Source organism: Episyrphus balteatus, chromosome 4 (assembly GCF_945859705.1).
Source record: "Episyrphus balteatus chromosome 4, idEpiBalt1.1, whole genome shotgun sequence".
In the NCBI taxonomy this organism is placed as follows: domain Eukaryota; kingdom Metazoa; phylum Arthropoda; class Insecta; order Diptera; family Syrphidae; genus Episyrphus; species Episyrphus balteatus.
In genome coordinates, this window is record NC_079137.1 from 26,634,470 (window position 1) to 26,646,285 (window position 11,816).

At 32.5% G+C, this 11,816-nt stretch overlaps 1 long non-coding RNA gene across 2 annotated transcripts; it reads right to left on the reverse strand.

The window, feature by feature from the left end:
* Nucleotides 1–4,802: 4,802 nt before the first annotated feature.
* On the reverse strand, nucleotides 4,803–8,128 carry LOC129920160 (uncharacterized). 2 transcript variants are annotated; one of them, XR_008773196.1, is made up of 9 exons: nucleotides 8,019–8,128; nucleotides 7,775–7,950; nucleotides 7,477–7,720; nucleotides 6,761–6,914; nucleotides 6,521–6,691; nucleotides 6,044–6,489; nucleotides 5,469–5,989; nucleotides 5,248–5,355; nucleotides 4,803–5,173 (listed from the first exon to the last, which is right to left on the reverse strand). It is a non-coding gene; the product is annotated as an uncharacterized LOC129920160 (long non-coding RNA). The 2 variants fall into 2 exon arrangements; XR_008773195.1 differs by having other exon boundaries at nucleotides 6,521–6,914.
* Between the last annotated feature and the right edge of the window lie 3,688 nt (nucleotides 8,129–11,816).

Below are 11,816 nucleotides of genomic sequence, written 5' to 3' on the forward strand. Positions count from 1 at the left end.
GCCGGACAGACATGTCGTTCAATTGACTAACATGTCCGTCCGACCACCAAAAAATCAAAATTTTTTGAAAACCATCCGGCAAACCGGACAGGTCGTCGGATGGGTGTTCACACTATCAAAACAGCATCAGATCATACCAAACGGCGGCTGGTCTGTCCGGTAAGTTAGTCAATGTGAACCCCCCTAATACAATACGAAGAAAACTTTCAGCTTGACGTTTGAGAAATGTCAAATCTTCCAGGAAAATTTTAATGAATGCGTTCAGACACTTAATAATGATTAAAGATATGTTCACATTTATTAAAGGTATGTTCAGGTGTAGATCTTCATAATATACAGTAGTAAAAAGGTAATCCGTGGTACTATGTGGTGAGAAGCGACATTTTTTAATCAAACAAATTAATTCTTAAGGCATTACCACGACAACTGCGTCGCACAACAACGATTTTTTTTATTTTTTTATGTTAAAACCATAACTACAATGACCTAAAAAGTGAAAAAGTGGGAAATTTACAAAATTAAATTTTTTTTTTTATTTCTTTCTAGCAATATTTGTTTTTTTTTTTAATTTTTGGAAAAAACTACCAAACATTTTTTTTGAAACCAAAAAATAAGCTTTTTGCATCATTATTTTTTATTTTGTCGTCGTAAAAACTGTCATAAAATGAGTTTGAATCTATCACTTTTTGACTTTTTGCAAAAAGTTGCCGTTGTAGTTATACTTTTAAAGCCTTGAGGCTTAACTACAATGACCTAAAAAGTGAAAAAGTGGGAAATTTACAAAAGTAAAAAAAATTTATTTCTTTTCAAGCTCCATTTGTTTTTGGAAAAAACTACAAAAATTGTTTTTCAAACCAAAAAATAAGCTTTCTGCATCATTATTTTTAATTTTTTGGTCGAAAAAACTATCACAAAATGAGTTTGAAAATGTTGACTTATTGACTTTTTGCATTAAGTGGCTTTTAACTACATTGGCTCAAAAAGTGAAAAAGTACAAAAGTGAAAATTTTCAAACGCATTTTTGTATGGTTTTTCGGGCTAGAAAATTAACAAAAAATGCGGAAACCATATTTTTTTTGTATAAAAACAATTTGTTAAAGGCATAACTACAATGGGCTAAAAAGTGAAAAAGTGGGAAATTTACAAAAGTAAAAAATTTTTATTTCTTTCTACCGCTATTTTTTTTTTTAGAAAAAAACTACAAAAATTGTTTTTTTAAACCAAAAAATAAGCTTTCTGCATCAATATTTTTAATTTTGTGATGGGAAAAACTGTCACAAAATGAGTTTGAAAATGTTCACTTTTTGACTTTTTGCAAAAAGTGGCCGTTGTAGTTATACCTTAACTCTTTTTTACAAAATTTTCAAATTCATTTTTTGACAGTTTTTCTTACCTTAAAATCAAAAATAATGATGCAAAAAGCTTATTTTTTGCTTTAATAAACAAAAACAAATAGCGCTAGAAAGAAATAAAAAAATTTAATTCTGCAAATTTCCCTTTTTTTTCACTTTTTAGGTTATTGTAGATAAGGAACAAAAAAGACGTTTTTGTTAGTTTTCCCTGAACCTCATAAGAAAAACGCTTTGCCATGCGGCGATAAAATATTAGTGCCTTTTATGCAAAAATGTAAACGTCTAAAAGTGAAAACTTGGTAAAATGGTAAAGGAACTGTCAAAGTCAGCTATTACATGAAGCCTCAAGAGGCTTGACTCTTTCTTCAAAATTTCTTTTGATAACACACCCACAAAAAAAAAAAAGTTCTGACCTGGGGTTGCGACTAAGTTTTTCATATAGTTTTTGGGTCGCTGAAACCGAATCTGGAGTCCGTTTTGCCCCATCACGTCAGGTTTTCGAGATAACCTAAAAAAATGTCACGAAAACAAAAAATTTTTTCACTGATCTGGATATGCGAATATGTAAATCATATAGTTTTTGGATCACTGAATCCAGATTCGAAGTCAATTTTGCCCTATCACGTCAGGTTTCTGAGATATCCTCAAAAAATGTCAAAACCAAAAAAACTAAATTTCTTATTTGGGGTTGCGTCTAAGTTTTCATATAGTTTTTGGGTTGCTTAAACCGAATTCGAACTCTATTTTTCCGTATCATGTCAGGTTTTTGAGATATCCTCAAAAAATGTCAGATAAGAACTTTTTTTTTGAGTTTAGACATTTTTGAGGATATTTCAAAAACCTGACGTGATACGCCAAAATAGACTTCGGATTCGGTTTCAGCGACCCAAAAACTATATGAAAAATTTAGTCGCAACCCCATGTAAAAACTTTTGTTTTTTTGGTTTTGACATTTTTTTGAGGATATCCCAGAAACCTGACGTGAAAGGGCGAAATTGACTTCGAATCTGGATTCAGTGATCCAAAAACTATATGATTAACATATTCGCACATCCATATCAGAGAAACAAATTTTTTGTTTTCGTGACATTTTATGAGGTTATCTCGAAAACCTGACGTGATGGAGCAAAACGGAATTCGGATTCGGTTTCAGCGACCCAAAAACTATATGAAAAATCTAGTCGCAATCCCAGGTCAGAACTTTTATATTTTTTTGTGTGGCTGCCCTACTAACAATTTTGCTTCTATAATGCTTTAAAGAAGCAAAGATTGCATCTGTAAAGCTTTATAGAACCAAAATTGTTTGTCGGGTGTGTAATCATTCTGTGAGGCGCGTACTATTACACGATGCCTCTTGAGTCAAGGACTCAAATTTGACATTTATCTTTTGAATTAAAATTTGTTGTTGTTGTATTGCACCAAGAAGCAAAAAGAAATGTGAGGGAATGTTGAAAAAAGAAAAAGTGGAAAAAGAAACGTCAAAAAAGAGTCTCGGACTCACGACCCACGACTCTCCGGTGGGATAATTTTTTCTTTCATCTTTTTTCTCTTTTGCACACATTATGTTTAAAAAGAGTCGCGCCTCTTGAGGCTTCATGTAATTGCTGACAAATTCTTATGTTCTTTCAAGAGAGAAAAGGACGAAAATAGATTTCATTGGTATCAAAAGTGTTTACAAAAGTAATAGACTTGATTTTAATAGAATTCGATTTTAACAAAAAAATTCATGGTAATAAAACAAACATCTTACTTTCTAAACTTAAGCCTAGTACGCAGATCGCGCTAAAATTTATCTTTCATACAAATTTCCTCCAAAGATAAATTTTAGCGAGGATTTTTAGCCAGGTAGTACGCAGTTCACGCGCGAAATTCAAATTCTCATCTACTACTTTTGCAAAAAGTCTCCACTCAATTTAGCTCGCGAAATAATGCTCAGCGCATTTTTTCACAGATAAAATTTGACATTTTTGTGGTTGTTGTTGTTGCTGCAAGGAATAAGAGGCAAAAAAACCTTGGAATATATAAAAGAAGAGGAATAAAACAAAATGAGAGCGTAAAAAAGGTATTCTGCAGGTAAAAAAATATGTAATGTAATATTGAATGTAAGCTGGTATAAGTAAATGAAACTGTGTATCAGCCGTTATTTTTGAATTTAAATTTATCTTGGCTTTTAGCGAACGCGTGTAGAGATAAAAATTGTCGAGATAAAATTTAGTTTAGCGTGATCTGCGTACTGGGCTTTAGATAACTAAAACAATGAAAGTTAACCATAGTTTACGTGCGATCTTAAAACAACGCACCAATGTGAACCCACCTTAATGTTTTTTGATTTTCGCTGAATGCTTTCATTCATTCATTCAGTCATGAATGACATTTCATTCCAGTCGATTGGAAATTTTCCAATAGAATTCCAGTTGTTTTTGTTTTTTTTTTATTTTGTATCGAATTTTAATTTGTTTAATTTCGTTATTTCGGTTAAAAAAAAGTAAAAAACAATGTGATTCTGCACATCTACGCGTCATTCTCTTTCGTATCGTGTATAATTTATGCCCCTTCGGTTTTTGGGGGCCCGGTAATTTGTACCACAAAAACTATGCTCGCCGTTTAATTATATGATGATGCCCTTAAAAGCTGAAACACAATCACGCTTTGCCGTCGATTTTGACAACTGCGAAAAGTTCAACTATAGGAAATCTGTGTATCCTCACACAATGACGCTTTTCTTACGTACGCTTTTTTTGACAAACGTAAGGAAACGTAAGAAAGCGAGCAAAAGTTCAACCAGACTGAACTTTTGCTCGCTTTCTGACATTTAACAGACATAGTTACAGTCACCCACATTATTATTGCGCCAAATGTGAATAAAAAAAAATAAATTATTGAAAAACTACGTGTGTTTTTTAATTTCTCTATATAGATTTTGCACAAAAAAACGACATCGAGATATTTTAAATCAAAACAATTTACGTATTAAAAACAAAAAAAATTTAATGATGTTTTGGACTGAGTTTTATTGTTAAAAACAATATATTTTGATTGGTTTTGTTTTTATAACTATAGTATTAAAGAATAAACAAATTTCTATGCATTTTTTAAACACATTAATATCCTTTTTCATTTTTCCACAATTAAATCAAGATAAAGACTTGGCCCAATAATTTTGTGAGTGACTGTGTTTTTTTTATTTGACAGCAGATTTTATGTTGCAATCAGCTGTTCAAAGTCAAAGTGACAGAAGCGCGCTTTGAGGATTTCTCAACGTAACGCAACGAAGCGACGCCCTAAAGCGTGATTGTGTTTCAGCTTTAAGTTATTTTAGTCAAAAAATTAGCGGTGCATTACGTATTCTTTTACAAGAATTTCAAGTTTCTTTTGTAAATCTTGTTTTAACTATGATAACAAAACAACACATTTGATATTTTGTGTGAAGATTCTATCAATTAGATTTAATTTAAAATAAAATAAAATAAAATTATTATATAAATACACACATACCTGCATAATTATGTAATATAAAATATTCGTATAAAAAGTCTTTTCAACAATAACAATAATAAAAAGATGTACTCTTTAGAAATAATTAAAAGCCCTAGACTACACTGTTGATGTTAATCTTCTAACAAATGGCGCTTTTTACATTCTTCCTTCATGGTTTTTGCATTTGGAGTTTCGATGACAACAATTTTAGGACACAGTTGGTATACGACACAAAGTGTTGAGTGTTACGTAAAAATCTGCTATGAGGTATTGATTTTCCTTACATTCTCCGATTTAAGCTTGGTGTAGTTCTTGTGCTGGAGCTACTTCTTCGATTTTCATTCCTAAAAAGGAAAATTTTGGATTAATTTATAAAGTAAGAGATTTGTTTTATTTTTTTAGAAAAAAAAATACTTACAAAGAATTGAGGTTCAGAATTGTTAGGTTCTGTTTCCACAAACTCCGTAACTGCCCGCGACTGTGGATCATCTCTCAGGGAAATTTTTAAAATTCAACCCCAACAGATCTAAAAAGAAATTACATTACAGCAAAATGCAAGAATAGTGTTTTTGTTAACAGTCTGATTTTTTTTTTGATAATAAACGAATAAACTAAAAGAAACTATGGCCTTGGACTTACCTGGAAAATTGTGTATTTATAGACTTCTCCTCCTGTTAACCTTGAACTCGCCAAATTGAAGCAATATCCACATATGAATATATAAACAAATCTACTGAGCACACTCTAGTCAGTTTTCTCTTTCCCTGTTTCGTTTAAGATCGTCACGATTATGAAGTTTTTCAGAATCTTCACATTATCAGCAACAATGAATTGAATACGAGCAGCTTTTCAGCACAATTTGATGCTTTGAGTGCTTTTAGACCAGCTTGTGTGGCTGGCAAAAGATATGATTCTTTTCCTTTTGTCAAAAAACATATTAGGAGTTTGTTCCAGCTACATATTTTTCTGGATCGACAAGGACACCATCGAATAAGGGCATGAACATTTCATTAACATCACCAACAACCATCATTTACTGGGCAATAATCTTTATTTGCAACGAATTTATATATTCCTAGTACCTTGTACCTATGCAGGTCTTTTGCATTTATCCACACGTTGGCCAGTATGACCAAGATATTGGAAGTATTCCATATGAACTAGAAACATACAAAAAGGTGTTGAGTAGAAAATATAATTTTTATTCATCTAACCTTAATTTTGCGTTATATCCCGTTCCAGACATTTGTTGTCCTGGCTGTTCTGGCATTTGTCTCGTTTGAGGAGGCTTATTTTGTCGATTGGTTCCATGTTATAAATTGGTATCTTAAGCTCGTCCTCGCATTGATTTCTGCAGCTGGGATTAAAAAAAAAAAAGGACTGGCGGATCATATCGGGATTCAGCTGTTGTAATTGGTGCTTAAGCTGTTATTGTTGATTTTGGTGTGATAATGCTGTTTCGGATGCTGTTGTTGATGAATCGTGGCACTTACTAGACTTTCTATTGATATAAATGGAGGCATGTATCTAGTTTGCGGGAGCATTTGGCCCTCCTTCCATCCAACACGATTCCACGATTGCATTTGAAAAAAAAAACAGAAAATTATTGATAAAAGAACACTTAATTTTTTTTTAATGATTTAATTATAATTTTTAATAACTTTCGGATATTAATAAATTGATATAAAAACCTTTTTCCAACACGATTCAATTATTTTACCCCGATATTTTGTTTCGCACAAACATTTTAAAATACTTTTTTTCTGAAAGAATTCTTTTCTTCCAAAACGTCAAAAAGTAGACTTCAAAAAAGACAGGTGCTACTGATTTTTATAGCCAAAAAATGTAGATGGCCATAGTTTCTATGCACAAAAATGGTACTTCAAGCAATCTGACGGAAGATGTCGCTACGCTAACTGAGTTCTATTTACCACTTTCTTCCACAGGCGCTAGTAATCATTGAACCACATTTTCAAAAATTTTGTATGGAAACGAGAATCAACTAGCAGTATTTTGTTCTTCAGGAATGTACAAATAGGATACAGCACCAGCAGTAGGTCGACAATTGTAAAACTCTGATGCAATCTACGAATTGAAAATTTTCGTTAAATAAAACAAAGTAAATGAATATCAGCCCTATTCTGCTATCCATCGGGGGGAAAAATCGCTAAATATTCACCAATTACCATTCTGCTATTCATCGGGGGGAATCCAAACTCACGTCGGTAATATCGGTAATGTTGTTCAGTATTCCACTAATCACGTGAATGAACTTGCTCCATACGTTTGCAATCCGCATAAAAAATGTTGCGGATCTGTCACTTTTGGTTGTAAAAATAAATTCACCATCGTTGAAATTAAGCAAAATGCCACTTTTCATAAATTTTTAATTATTTCTTAACATTTAATCGGCTGTTTTTATTTTTTCTATGCAAATAAACACAAACAAAAAATTTGTTTTCCTTTCAATTTACTTCGTCGCCATTTTTTTTTTAATTTGACGTTCACTTGGACGTCAAATTGAGGGATGATAATGCAGTTTACCCGATGGATAGCAGAATGGCAAGGTAGAGTTAAAGTGAACAGAATGTGTGAATCGGATCTGAGTTTCACGGGAACAGCAGAATAGGGCTGTATGTCTTCTTACTCGTTTGTAATAATATTGGCGACGTTTGGTTATACACCAGGCCATGATCCTGCGTTATATGTAAAAACTTACTCGTCAATTTTTTCTAATTCCAACTCCTCCCAATCAGACTCGAATGCTTTAAATCCTTCTTTCCTAATTGGTTGCAAGGTGTTGTCCAGTTCTCCACACATTTATGCAACTCTCGATATGCCTGAAGGGCTACCATTAGTCTTGCAAGGATTTCAGTTGGCATTGGTAATCCCTTCAAAGAAAAAAAATTTAATCAAATGGATAAAAACGGTGCTATTGAACTTACCACTATGTCATATTTTAAAGACGAATTTATAGGCAAACGAAGTGTATATTGATACATAACTTTGTCGCAACGCTTTGTTTCTGCACATCTCGGTAATGGAGTTAGTTTGGTCGATGTATCAATGGGCAATTTGGAAAAATATTTATTTATAAGAGAGATTGCCGATGATAGATCGTCTGCAGAAAATAAATCAGTGAAAAGATTATATTAATATGTTTTTTTTTTTTTTTTAATTTGTTGTTACCTTTTTATTCTTGGGAAACAAAATTCCTTTGACAATTTCTGCAAATAATTAAATTCTTTTTTTTTTTTTTTGACAATCAAAAGTCACAAAACCTAGATGTCAGAATACTATTTCCCGCTGCCCTACCAGGGGGCGCTACCATAGCTTGAACCTGGTCCTGGCAGTCCATATATAATAGGTCAATGCTGAAGGGGAAGTATACAACGCCATCTCCTGGAAAGGAAATTTTTAGAAGCAAACGACGAGGATGTGTTCAGAGGGTAGTTTCCTAATTTATTAAAGGTGCGTTCACATTTCTACCTTTGCAATAGTAGGTAGTGTGTTCAGACATTTATCTTAAAAGTAGTTCAGTAATTAATCGTTACAATAGATAGTACACACACCGACCGGATACAGTTTACAGCCCGACAAACAATTTTAGTTCTATAAAGCTTTACAGATGCAATTTTTGTTTCTGTAAAGCATTATAGAAGCAAAATTTTTAGAAGGGAGTGAAAGTGACAGATTAAGCCTAGTACGCTGCTTAAGCGAAAAGCAATTTTCCATATAAAATTTCGTTAACGAAATCTCGAACGGAAAATTTCGTTTTGCTTTTCGTTATTCAGTACGCAGCTCTAGCGAAAAATTGGAGAGTTTTCACTCATTTGTCACTTACTTTTTACTGTCCTGTGCATTTGTCTTGACTCTAAGAGCAGTGTCGACGGTTTTTTCACTTTAAATTCATTTATTTCTTGCTTTAAAAATTATTTTTTGTTGATTTTTCTTGATTTTAAAATAATTTTGAATTTTTTTATTTTGACTTTGACAGAATACTCTATGATATTCTTTCGTTGGCATTTTCGTTCTCGACTTTGGAGACTTTAAAATTTTTCGTTTCGTATCAGCAGCGTACTAGGCTTTACAGTACAAGATGAAATAAAGTGTTGGATATTATTAATACACTATAGCTGACCCGGCGGACTTCGTTACACCTCTTCTGCTATTTACTTCCAATTTTGGAGTGTGTCAATCTTTTCCAAAAAAAAAAAAAATCGGGTCACAACATCAAATACAGGTCTTTATTAATAAAAGAAGGTGGTTTTTGAGTTCTATTGATCGCATTATGAATATTGATGTTTGTAGGCTTAAAGTTTCTGTATTAAGAATATGAAATATTACGAATTTAGGCTATTCGTATGAGTTGGAAAACTAACTTTTTTGAACCCCTTGAAAACAGTATAAAGCCAGGATTTGAAAAAAAAAGTAAAAAAAATTTTGGAGTGGACCTTGCTAACCATTTATGGTATGAAAATAGATGTTGACCGATTCTTAGACTTACTTACCCGATATACTTACAAAATTTCATAAAAATCATTCCAGAAAAATATAGAAAATTTTTTGGTTGGACCACCCTAACCATTTTATCATATGAAAATTCATGTTGGTCGAATGGCCGATTCTCAGACTTCCCGACATACACAACAAATTTCGAAAAGATCGTTCCAAGATATAAAAAAATTTGGCTAGACCACCCTAACAATTTAGAGGTATGAAAAATATTCTCAGACCTACCCGATATGTGTACAAAATTTAATAAAAATCAGTCCAGCCGTTTCGGAGGAGTTTGGTAACAAACACTGCGATATGAGATTTTTATATACATATTAGAAGATGTACAATGTACATATATGAATTTTCATATGGAATTGATACACATATCGTTGCCTTAGTATTGAAGTGCCCTATACACACTATTTTTACATTTTTGGGAAATCGCATTTAAATGTTCGGAAGATTATTGCGAAAGAACTAACTGCTGAAATTTTTGATTTTTTAGTGTGATATATAGTTAAAATGTATCTTTTATATACATTTTATTGGACATCTGAAATTCGTTTAGTTTTCAAAATATTTAAATTTTTGTTCAAAACGAGTTTGCCGTATACGCCATGAAAATCCGAATCCTGAGCAAAATTTTAAAATTGGAGAAATTACCTAGGGTAAACTGCCCAATCATTGGCCTTAAGCGAATGTCGCACCAAATTTAGTTCCCAGTTTTTTCCGTATAGCATAAAACTATTACAGTAGTCCCTCGATAATGTGAATTACCTATAATGCGAATTTCTCTAAAATGTGAATCGCCAAAAATTTTCATTGTCATCTCTGTAATGTGAATTTCGAAAACTTTTAGACTCTATAATGTGAATTTCCTTTGCCAAAGCTTGCATGTTTTTCTCGTTCGTGCACGCAATCTTTGTATAGGTCTGAAAAGTGGATAACTGTTATTTGTCTTGACATTTCGTAAGATATTGAAAGTAGCTGCAGGCTGGAGATTTTTGTGCTAACATTTTACGTCTTTTTATACGAAGTTTTTTAACGTTTTTTTTACTTGTATTTTATTGATTTTTTTCTTTATTCAGTACAGGCTTAAACTGAGCTAAAAATAACTGTAATATTCATTGGTTTTAAGAATGTTTTAATCAGTTATATGGCAATTGGAAAAAGTTCCAGTAATGTGAATCCCTCTAAAATCCGAAAACGCCTTGTTTTAATTAGTTCACATTATCGAGGGACTACTGTATTAATACTTTTTTTTTGTAATTATCAATATCTCGTTTGCTAAGAATATGCCCAAAAAGGCGGGAAGAGTGAATTTTTAAACAAAAAATAAAAATAGTAGCTGTAAATGGTTTTAAAACTCAAGGTGCCAATCACATGGGGAGTTACCCTGAGTAATTTCCATCAATAGTTTTTTTCTTCTTTCAAATTAAATAAATTTTGTTTGTTTTTGATTTGATTCTGAGTTGTATTTCCTTCGTCTTCACTTTCCAATAATTTTATTAAAGAGTCCACCTTAATTTTGTTTGAATTTTCTTCAATATTGTTTAATTTTTTTTTCCTTGTCACAATTTTTGCCGGCAGAGTAAAGGCCCCAACCCATAGAATCCGTTGCGTCCGTTCCGTCAATCGATCCGTTGAAGTTGACGGATGGGACAGAAAGGGTTGACCCATAGAATACGTCGTACGACGGATTGCTTTTTGACAGCTCACTTCAAATTCTAAGGTGTGTTCGATATTTTATCCCTGAATGTGCACTAAGGAAGTTCTGATGCAAGAAATTTTTTACTATTGTTGTTGTTCATTTTTTTAATAAAATAAAATGCACGACTAGATTTCCTCTAGGTACTTGCTCTTCAGTTAAAAACAATTTTTTATAACAAATTATGCGTTGTAGGTATGACTTTGGCATAGTAAAATTGAACTCTACAACAGAATTTGAGTATTAAATTGATATAATTTATTAGATATATCATTAAATGTTACTTTTATTACATTTTCTTCACAAAAATACAATTAAAGTTCACAATTCATAAAATCGGAGAAGAAAAGAACTCAGTTCTTAGTCCTGAAATTCCCCGGTGTGCACTCAGAAACAGAAAATCGAACTGATCTTTTGTTGACAACCAATGTCAAAGGATACGACGGATGAAAAAGTAGAAAGTTGGGCTACTTCTTCCGTCGAATCCGTCCGTCTCCGTCCGATCCGTCGCTTATGGGTCGCTTCCCATAAGAAGGTGTGTATTTTATCGAGCTGTCAGTTGAAAACTTCGACGGAACGGACGCAACGGATTCTATGGGTTGGGCCCTATAGAATACATGGTACGACGGATTGCTTTTTGACAGCTCACTTCAAATTCCAAGGTGTGTTCGATATTTTATCCCTAAATGTGCACCAATAAAGTTCTGATGTAAAAAATTGTTAACAATATATCGTCGTTCTTTTTCATTAAAATAAAATGCGCGAATAGATTTCATGTA